The sequence below is a fragment of the Palaemon carinicauda genome, chromosome 42 (assembly GCF_036898095.1).
Source record: "Palaemon carinicauda isolate YSFRI2023 chromosome 42, ASM3689809v2, whole genome shotgun sequence".
NCBI lineage: Eukaryota > Metazoa > Arthropoda > Malacostraca > Decapoda > Palaemonidae > Palaemon > Palaemon carinicauda.
Window position 1 is genome coordinate 52,625,429 of NC_090766.1, and position 10,000 is coordinate 52,635,428.

At 38.1% G+C, this 10,000-nt stretch overlaps 1 protein-coding gene across 3 annotated transcripts in view; it reads right to left on the reverse strand.

Moving 5' to 3' along the window:
• Nucleotides 1-2,268, reverse strand: part of LOC137632827 (cubilin-like) — a 135,070-nt gene extending 132,802 nt beyond the window's left edge. For all 3 annotated transcript variants that reach the window (XM_068364926.1, XM_068364925.1, XM_068364924.1), the window contains exon 1: nucleotides 2,218-2,268. The gene's annotated coding sequence lies outside the window, so the exon portion shown is untranslated. The remainder of the gene's footprint in view (nucleotides 1-2,217) is intronic.
• Nucleotides 2,269-10,000: the final 7,732 nt, after the last annotated feature.

A 10,000-nucleotide genomic window follows, 5' to 3' on the forward strand; every position in this document is an offset into this window, starting at 1 on the left:
GTGAGAATTGAGATTACAAAACCATTGGGTAAATTGTGGTAACTGAGACTACATACCCATTGGGAAAATCGTGAGAATTAAGATTACAAAACCAAGGGGGAAATCGTGGGAATTGAGACTACAAAACCATGGGGGAAATCGAGGGAATTGATACTACAAATCCATGGGGAAATGGTGGGAATAGGGACTACAAAACCATGGGGGGAAATTGTGAGAATTGAGACTACAAAACCATGGGGGAATTCGAGGGATTTGGGACTACAAAATCATGGGGGAAATCGTGGGAATTGAGACAATAAAACCATGAGGGAAATCATGGGAATTGAAACTACAAAACCATGGGGAAGTCATGGTAATTGAGACTACAAAACCATTGGGGAAATCGTAGGATTTAAGACTACAAAACCATGGGGGAAATCGTGGGAATTGAAACTGCACATCATGGGAAAAATCGTGGAATTGAGACTAAAAACATGGGGAAATCGTGGGAATTGATACTATAAAACCATGGGGGACATCATGGGTATTGAGACTACAAAATCATTGGGATAAATCGTGGGAATTATGACTACAAAACCATGGGGGAAATCGTGGGAATTGAGACTACAAACCATTGGGAAAATCGAGGGAATTGAGACTACAAGACCATGGGGGAAATCGTGGCAATTGAAACTACAAATCATGGGGGAAATCGTAGGAATTGATACTACAAAACCATGGGGGAAATCGTGGGGATTAATACTACAAAGCCAAGGGGGAAAACATGGGAATTGAGACTACAAAACCATCGTGGAATTCGTGAGAATTATGACTCCAAATCCATGGAGGGAAATTGTGGGAATTGAGACTACAACACCATGGAGGGAAATCGAGGGAATTGAGATTACAAACCCATTGGGGAAATCATGGGAATTAAAACTACAAACCCATGGGGGAAATCGTGAGAACTGAACTACAAACCCATGGGGGAAACCGTGAGAATTGACTACAAACCCAACGGTAAATCGTGGAATTGATACTACAAACTCATGCGGGAAATGGTGGGAATTGAAACTGCAAAACTATGGGGAAATCGTGAGAATTGAGACTACAAACCCATGGGGGAAATCGTGGGAGTTGAGACTACAATACTATGGGGTGGGGTGGGGGGGGGGAAATCGTGGGAATTGAGACTACAATACTATGGGGTGGGGTGGGGGGGGGAAATCGTGGGAATTGAGACTACAAACCCATGGGGGAAATCGTGGGAATTGAGACTACAATACTATGGGGTGGGGTGGGGGGGGGAAATCGTGGGAATTGAGACTACAATACTATGGGGTGGGGTGGGGGGGGGGAAATCGTGGGAATTGAGACTACAAACCCATGAGGGAATTGTGGGAATTGGGACTACAAACCCATGAGGGAAATCGTGGGAATTGTGACTAATAACCCAATGGGATAAATCGTGGGAATTGAGACCACAAAACCAGTATTCTGAAACCATTTTGCCTTTGTGGGAGATGGCGTTCAATAAGTATCCTGGTTTTCCAGGAAATTTTCACGAGGCCAGTGTAGGTACCATCCCCCCTCCTATAAAAACCCCCACAACCTCCCCTCCCTTCACTCACAAATTATAATGCATGCGCAAATGACCCTAGTTTCCTTAATTAATCATTAGTGCCCCGGTGAGGCGATATCACCAGAATATAATAAGCCAATCAGTTGAATAAATCTCCACCTAACAGCAAATCTAGAAAGTCCAAAAGATAGCCATCCTTTTGGGAACAATTGTTCGTAACCTAGAGTTACCTATTCAAGATCAAGGAAGTTTGTCGGGTCGTGAATGATTTGATGTCATCATATCCCATGCACCAGCGGTCGAGCGCTGATCCTCCATTTGGCATTTGTGGGGAGTGGAAAAAAACCGTTCGCCTTCCCAACCTTGCGCCGCCGCTAGTTTAATTCGTGTTCGAAACGCATTTTTAATAAGCTGGAAACCCACTGGATACGTTGGGGGAATCTATAATGCACTTTCCGTTACAGTTCTCGAAAAAAAAAGGATCATTAAGAATTTCTTAATATTCTCACTCGGCTGTTCAGTCCACACCGTTTGTTTATAAACAATAAAAAAAAGGTGATTTGAAAAGGAGTGATTTAATTAGACTGACTTTCGTGTACATAGAAAGTCAGATTATATTGTCACGTAAAACACCCATTGAAATGAAAGAGCACTACTGGTAAATAGAGAGGAGGGCATCACACAGTCCTCCTCCTCTGTTGTCTTACCGATCACTGAAGGCAGTGCCGCGACCGATACCGATTACCGACCCGTGCCAGGGAACAGGACCGGCATCCCCCTCAAATCGTCCGCCATAAGGAGGGGACGGAGCCGAAGCAGAGAGGGAGGGAGGGAGAGGGAGAGGGAGAGAGAAATTGAAGGGGGAGAGGGATTGTCCTTAGAGATATATGGATATTGTCTTAACCCATCTTTCAGTGTCTACATTACATGGAAGGCACATCTGAAAGTTTATCATTATTCATAAACGGTGAGAGGATTGATGAAGTCGTAAACACGACGATACGATGTACGATAACTTCCGAATATTCAAATCTCATCTGGGGTTATTTTGGTTTCCTAACATCACCCTAAAGAATATCGTTATACAAAAAAACAATTGAAATATTGATATTGATGTGTGAAGAATTCCCCAAATGTGTAAATAGGAATATGTCAGTTTGTCTCACCGCGCATCTCCGGGGGAAATAAAAAGTGCGCCCCGCAACTGCCATAAACTGCCACAAACTGCCATCATTTCCATAATGCGCAAAGACAGCGCATATTTCCCGAAATTATTTTCCTCCGTGTTTAAAATTCTATTGATGAAAAGTCGAAGGAGGACTTGTGTTAACAGGCCAAGGCAACAAATGGCAGTTTTCCCACCACACCCACTCCAAACTCTCTCTCTCTCTCTCTCTCTCTCTCTCTCTCTCTCTCTCTCTCTCTCTCTCTCTCTCTCTCTCTCTCTCTCTCTCACACGTTTCGTCTTACACACATCAGCATATTTGTAATCAATCGATCTTCCTTTGGGCCAAGAACTCGTGATCTTTTCCCCGTTGTCACCAATGCTTGAAATGTTACAAAGGACTTCTTGCATTGTCATCTCATTCCCATGGCAATTTTGGACGAATGTATATATATATATATATATATATATATATATATATATATATATATATATATATATATATATATACGCACTTATAATTTATACACATGCAACCATATGCGTGTGTGTGTGTGTGTGTATATATATATATATATATATATATATATATATATATATATATATATATATATATATATATATATATATATACTGTACATATATATTTGTATATATGCTGTACTTGATAATACTACATATATGTTTGTGGTGGATATATAAGTATTTCTGTATATGTTTGTATATATACTGTTTTTTTTTATTATTTCATTAATGTTCCTTTATTTATTTACAAATTATTTACTCCATCGGACTTCTCATATCCACAAAAATCGTCATTCGTTTCTCTGGTACCACGCTTAGGAAGTTAATCATCTTCCACTATAGTCAATTCTTTTTAGCGAGGCAGATTGTCACCGACTCGCAGTGGTCCCCTTTTAGCTCGGAAAATTTCCTGATCGCTGATTGGTGGACAAGATAATTCTAACCAATCAGCGATCAGGAAACTTTTCCGAGTTAAAAGGGCACCGCTGCGAGTCGGTGCAAATCTGCCTCGCTAAAAAAAATTGACTATATTAATTATTATTTGCTGTTCCTGTTAAGTTCCTCTCTGTACCCCATGATGGTTTAAACCCTAGTACTGCCAGTGGTGAATTCAACAAAACTTACACTGTTAAAATACCCGTAATTTTCATGGGAAATTCTCCTAAAAAATATACTGTTCTCAAATGTTTTTATGTTGACCAGGCGGTCATGAGTCTTTTTATAGTTTATATATGACATATCTGTTTTTGACGTTGTTAATAGTTTATATAAGACTTATTTATTTTGACGGTGTTATTGTTTTTAGAATGATTTATTGTTAAGTTGTTCTCACCATTTATTTATTTCCTTATCTCCTTTCCTCACTGGGCTATTTTTCCCTATTGGAGCCCTTGGGCTGCTTTTCCAACTAGGGTTGTACCTTGGCTAATAATAATAATAATAATAATAATAATAATAATAATAATTTCAGTAAAATACAGGCGACCGTAATTTTACCTAACTTTGTTATCATATTTTATGGGTTGGTGACCATAATATCACTCCTTTAAGTCAATATATCCGATTTTAAAACGGTACAAATAATGGAATAAATGTTGCCAGATATTTACTTTTTTATAATGCAAAATTTTAACTGCATATGACGTAGCAAAATCTTTCAATACAACGCAAATCCCAGCTTGGCATCTACTGAAAAGCTCTTACCAAGACCTTTCCAATGAATACCAACTTGATATATTTTAGGTGATTTTAAAAGATGTTACACTTTTTCAAGTTTTGACTAAGGTACCAATGGCAGTGAAAGGGTTAATCAAGAATATATCTCTCACGAAGTTGGAAGGAGGTTATGTTTTACCCCCTGTTTGTGTATTTGCTTGTTTGTTTGTTTGTGAATAGCTTCCTTACCCTAATTTTAATCGTAGAGTAATGAAACGTACATGGATTAACTGTTTTGTAAGAAGCTGGAAATTATAAAATTTTGGAAGGTCAAGGTCAAAGTTCAATGTATGTCAAGCAAAATGTTCAGTTCACGTATTCAGCCATAAGTTTGGACATCGTTGTTACAGATGATTCAAATTTGGTTCATATTTGAGTGGATGAAAGTCTACGCCAATTAATATGTTAAGGTCAAGGCCAAGGTCGAGCAAAAGGTCAAAAAAATAAATGACGCGGCTGAGGTCTGCGCTCTACTGAGTGCCCCTTCGGTTGGCGCGCGGTGGTCGTTGATATCAGTGCTTCTCTCTCTCTCTCTCTCTCTCTCTCTCTCTCTCTCTCTCTCTCTCTCTCTCTCTCTCTCTCTCGATGTTTATTGCACAACTGTACTTTCCTTCTCTTTAGTAACTGGCCGATTGAGATTTACAATTTTTTTATCATGAAACATTCAAATATCTTTTTCCGTCCTTCCTTTTATTTATGAAATAACTCGTCTTCGTTTTATCTTGGCCTTACCACATATTTCTTTATTAAAAGTGTTAGAAATTATCTTATAATTATCGTTGTTACTCAAAGAAGGTTACACTTCAAAATCAAATCATTGTTCTCTAATCTTTGGTAGTGCCATAGCCTCTTTACCATGGTCTTCCACTGTCTAGGGTTAGAGTTCTCTTGCTTGAGGGTACACTCGGCCACACTATTCTATCTAATTTCTCTTCCTCTTGTTTTTGTTAAAGCTTTTATAGTTTATCTAGGAAATATATATTTTAATGTTACTGTTCTTAAAATATTTTTTCTCTTGTTTCTTTTCCTCACTGAGCTAGTTTCCCTGTTGGAGCCCCTGGGCTTATGGCATCCTGCTTTTCCAACTAGGGTTGTAGCTTAGCAAGTAACAATAATAATAATAATAATAACAATAATAATAACAATAATAATAATAATAATAATAATGGGGTAGATGGAGATGGCTTCTACATGCTCTTTGTACTCCCCAAGAGAGATTAGTTCACCAAACTTTCAACTGGTCTAAAACAAGGCACGAGAAGAGTTTGGAGACCCAGGCCTACATGGCTAAGGACTATGAAGCGTGAAGTGGGAGATGATGGATGGAGAAGTATTGAATTAAAAGCTTAAGATAGAGACGACTTGCGAAGTCTAACGTAGACCCTTGGCGTCAATAGACGTAGGAGGAGATGATGATATAAATCGCAAGAAATTGCAATTTCAAGTTTGCGGCAAAAATCCTGCATTATGACCTTCAAAAACTCTGAAGGCTAAGGTTTATGATATTGATATTTTTGCAACAGCTGCTATTATTATTATTATTATTATTATTATTATTATTATTATTATTATTAATCCCCCCTCTGGCAGATCATGAAATTAGATTGGAGGCTAGTTTGATGATTATTTTATTCCAATAAAAAGGCCATAATCGTGAAATATCTTGGGATATAAAAACTAGCTAGAAAATTCCAAGCTACCTCCTATCACCTGCCAGTGCCCAACACTTGAATCTGCCATGTCATCTTCAAAATCAACTGATTGCGTTACGTGATTTTTCTTGGCATTCAACGAGAGTCTTATGTGGTCAGAACCCGAAAGAAACTCTTAGAATTATTTGAAATGATTTCATTATTGAATTCACGAAAATTTAAAAGATGTAGCATTTCTATGGTTATTTAGTCTGAGTTGTCCTAATGGTTTAAAGGTCGCTCATGAACGGCTGAGGTAAGGGACAATGACAATGCCCCAGCAGGACAGTGCCCTAGAGACTGACCATATATAGATAAGATCGGCGCTAAAGCCCCCAAGCTAAGATCAGGGGGCCCAGGCAATGGCTGCCGATTCACCACTCGACTTATTGGCTTCTCCAAACCCCACATCCTTAGTTCACAAGAATGGTGAGGTTGCAGACGCTACAATAAACTATCGAGCTTGAGTGGGTCTTTAACCCCAGTCCAGCAGGTCAACAGGGAGGGAGATTTGCCATAGGCTATCAAAATAGAATATTTAAAGGTTATATTCGTGGGCCATGTATTTTTTTCGGAAAAAAGAGAGGGAAGTTAGCTAGCTAACTATGGTAGGGAATAGTCTGTAAAGTCAAGTATTAGTAAGAGTAATGTGAAGCGTGGTTTAACTACGATTTTATTTATATAGAGATACATTTTTCTTGCCATGCTCTTAATGTCAATGTAGTAAAATAATGATTTAGCAACACAGGTGAATTATATAAATTAAATGTTTTTATTACCCCTTCATAGTTTAAGTCTACTAAGATTAAGCTGCCGTTTTTCTTATTTTAATCTTAGCATGAACTCTCCAAAACATTCTAAAAACATAACAGACACCATACACGTCTCGAACTGTCGACCTAACTGCGCCAGGACTCCTCGCTGCTGGGAGGAAGGACGCTGGTGACTGATACAACACATGAACATACGCTACCGGGGTCTAAGCGATGTCAGCGTCAATACAGAATGACTCTGAGCGATGTCAGGCAGGGCAGCCGATTGGGGCTACGGTCTAACCCAAAGGCAAAGCAAAGTCTTCAAAAAGAAGGCAACCGGGCTTACCCACCATACAAAATAGGGAAAAAGCAGGTTAATAGGAGAAGTATTAGCTCTTATAATTATGATTTTATTGACAGTAAATTCTATTATGCTCGCTTCATATTGTGTGGAATCTTGTATATCCCGAGTTGCTTGAAATTTGCCTGCTTTACTTGTATGTTTTGTAGTCTTTTATTCCTCTCCAAGCACATTTAAATATATTAAGAGAGAGAGAGAGAGAGAGAGAGAGAGAGAGAGAGAGAGAGAGAGAGAGAGAGAGAGAGAGAGAGAGAGAGAGAGAATATGTCTATTGAGTAATAAATTGACCAATGAAGCGCTTTTAAAATACATTTCCTACGAGTAACGTAAAAAAAAGAGTAATGCAGTGCTGCGTATTTTACTGGATGTATAACAAGGCCTTTCAATATAACCTATGAAACTAACTTTTCACTAAGTATTTATCGTCTCCAGTGAAATGCATTGTTAGTAAATCGATGAATGCTAATATGCTGTTTATTATTAAGGAGCAGAATCTTTCTTGGCGCAGCCCCAGTTTTATTGATATACAGTATTTGTTATTGTTGTAATTCTTGTCTCTTGTATATAGTATTGGATGTTATTTGCATTAGCCTGACAATTTCCTGTATTGGTAGCTATTACTTTGGCGTAAATTGTACCGTTGTGTGTAGTTGAGGTTGCTTTCCTATTTGCTTTGTCTCTTACATATTCTTTTTTTTTATTAGATCGTTTCTCTCTGGGCTTTTCACTGCTAAAGTTCTATGTGCTTGATTGCAGTTGGCACATTTATTTATATTTTCTGTACATTCCTTGTATGTGCACTGTTAACCATTTGCCGAAAAAAAAAAACTATAAATGCATAGCAATATGTATTCCATGATTTTTACCGTTTTAAAGACGGATATATTGACGTAAAGGAGAGATTTTACGGTCACCAACCCGTAAAAGATAATAACAAAGTAAGGTAAAATTACGGTCGCCTGTATTTTACTGAAATACGGCTGAGAACAGTATATTTTTACAGAGAACTTCCGATTAAATTAAGGTTTTTTAGATTGAATGAAACATATTTTGAATTTTTTATCTTTAGAACATTCTTTATGCAAATGCCCATATGAATAACATTCATAGCAAATAACAGTTTCACGAACATATCCTGTTTAATATATTGACTTGTTATATATGGGTAGCTATTAAGAGGTCTTCTATGGCTCTATCTGCCATCTTCGGTGTTTGAAAGTTAATTTCATAGTGTGGGAATTTTTCAGATTGTTTATCACCGCATTCACTTTAGCTCCATTAACTATTCCTCTCAAGGCTTTCTTTAAATTCTTTGCTTGCGTCTTCTGCCGTTTTAGCCCAATCATTTTTTTACTTTCAATACTCACTTTAAGTGCTTCATTTGCTTATTCTGCCATTGTTTCGTCCAGATGTTTTGCTACCATAGTTTTCATAACGTTATATTCTGGTGGAGGGGGGAGGGAGTGTCAATCACTTCAAACTTCATTTCATCAATCTCCAGGCGCTTTTTCTTGATTTTAATGACTGTAATCCATGCAATTAAGTCCTTCCTGACCCTAGCGAACACCTACCTATACACTGTTAAAAATCTGCATTAAATAAAACGGTAAAAGCCCGACAACATTTATTTCAGGATTCTTTCTGTTTTAAAAATGGATATGTTGACGTAATGGAGTGATATTACGGTCACCAACCAGTAAAATATAAGAACAAAGTATGGTAAAATTACGGTCACCTGTATTTTACTGAAATACGGCTGAGAAAAGTATATTTTTACCGAGAATATCCGATTAAAAGTATGGTAAAATTACGGTCACCTGTATTTTACTGAAATACGGCTGAGAAAAGTATGTTTTTACGGAGAATATCCGATTAAAAGTATGGTAAAATTTCGGTCACCTGTATTTTACTGAAATACGGCTGAGAAAAGTATATTTTTACGGAGAATATCCGATTAAAATTACGGTTTTCTTTAATTAACAGTGTATAGTGGATCTTCCCTTAAGAGGAAGGAGTGGACCACCTTAAATAGATGAAGATCCAAGGTCGGGAAAAGAGGAAAATAAAAATCAAACCATTGTTCTCTAGTCTTGGGTAATGCCATAACCTCTGTACCACGGTCTTCCACTGTCTTGGGTTAGAGTTCTCTTGCTTGAGGGTACACTCGGGTTCACTATTCTATCTTATTTCTCTTCCTCTTGTTTTGTTAAAGTTTTTGTAGTTTATAAAGGAGATATTTATTTTAATGATACTGTTCTTGAAATATTTTATTTTTCCTTTTCTTCCTTTCCTCACTGGGCTACTCTCCCTGTTATAGTCCCTGGGCTTATAGCATTCTGCTTTTCCAATTAGGGCAGTAGTTTACCAATTAATAATAATAATAATAATAATAATAATAGACTTTAGGGTTGTGGTGGCCTATGTACTAGTAACGTCCCTGACTGGTGATCTCCAAACTGGGGTTCGAGTCCCGCTCAAACTCGTTAGTTCACTTGTTCGCTACAACCTCACCATGCTTGTGAGCTGATTATGGGAGTCGGGGACCCTATAGGTCTACCTGCCGAGTTATCAAAATCCATTGCCTGGCCCTCCTTGTTCCTAGCTTGGGTGGAGGAACCCTGGGCAGGTGTATACATGGTCAGTCTCTAGGGTATTGTCCTGCTTTCTAGGGCAGTGTCACTGTCCCGTGCCTCTGTCATTGATGGACGTCCTTTAACCCTTTCACTG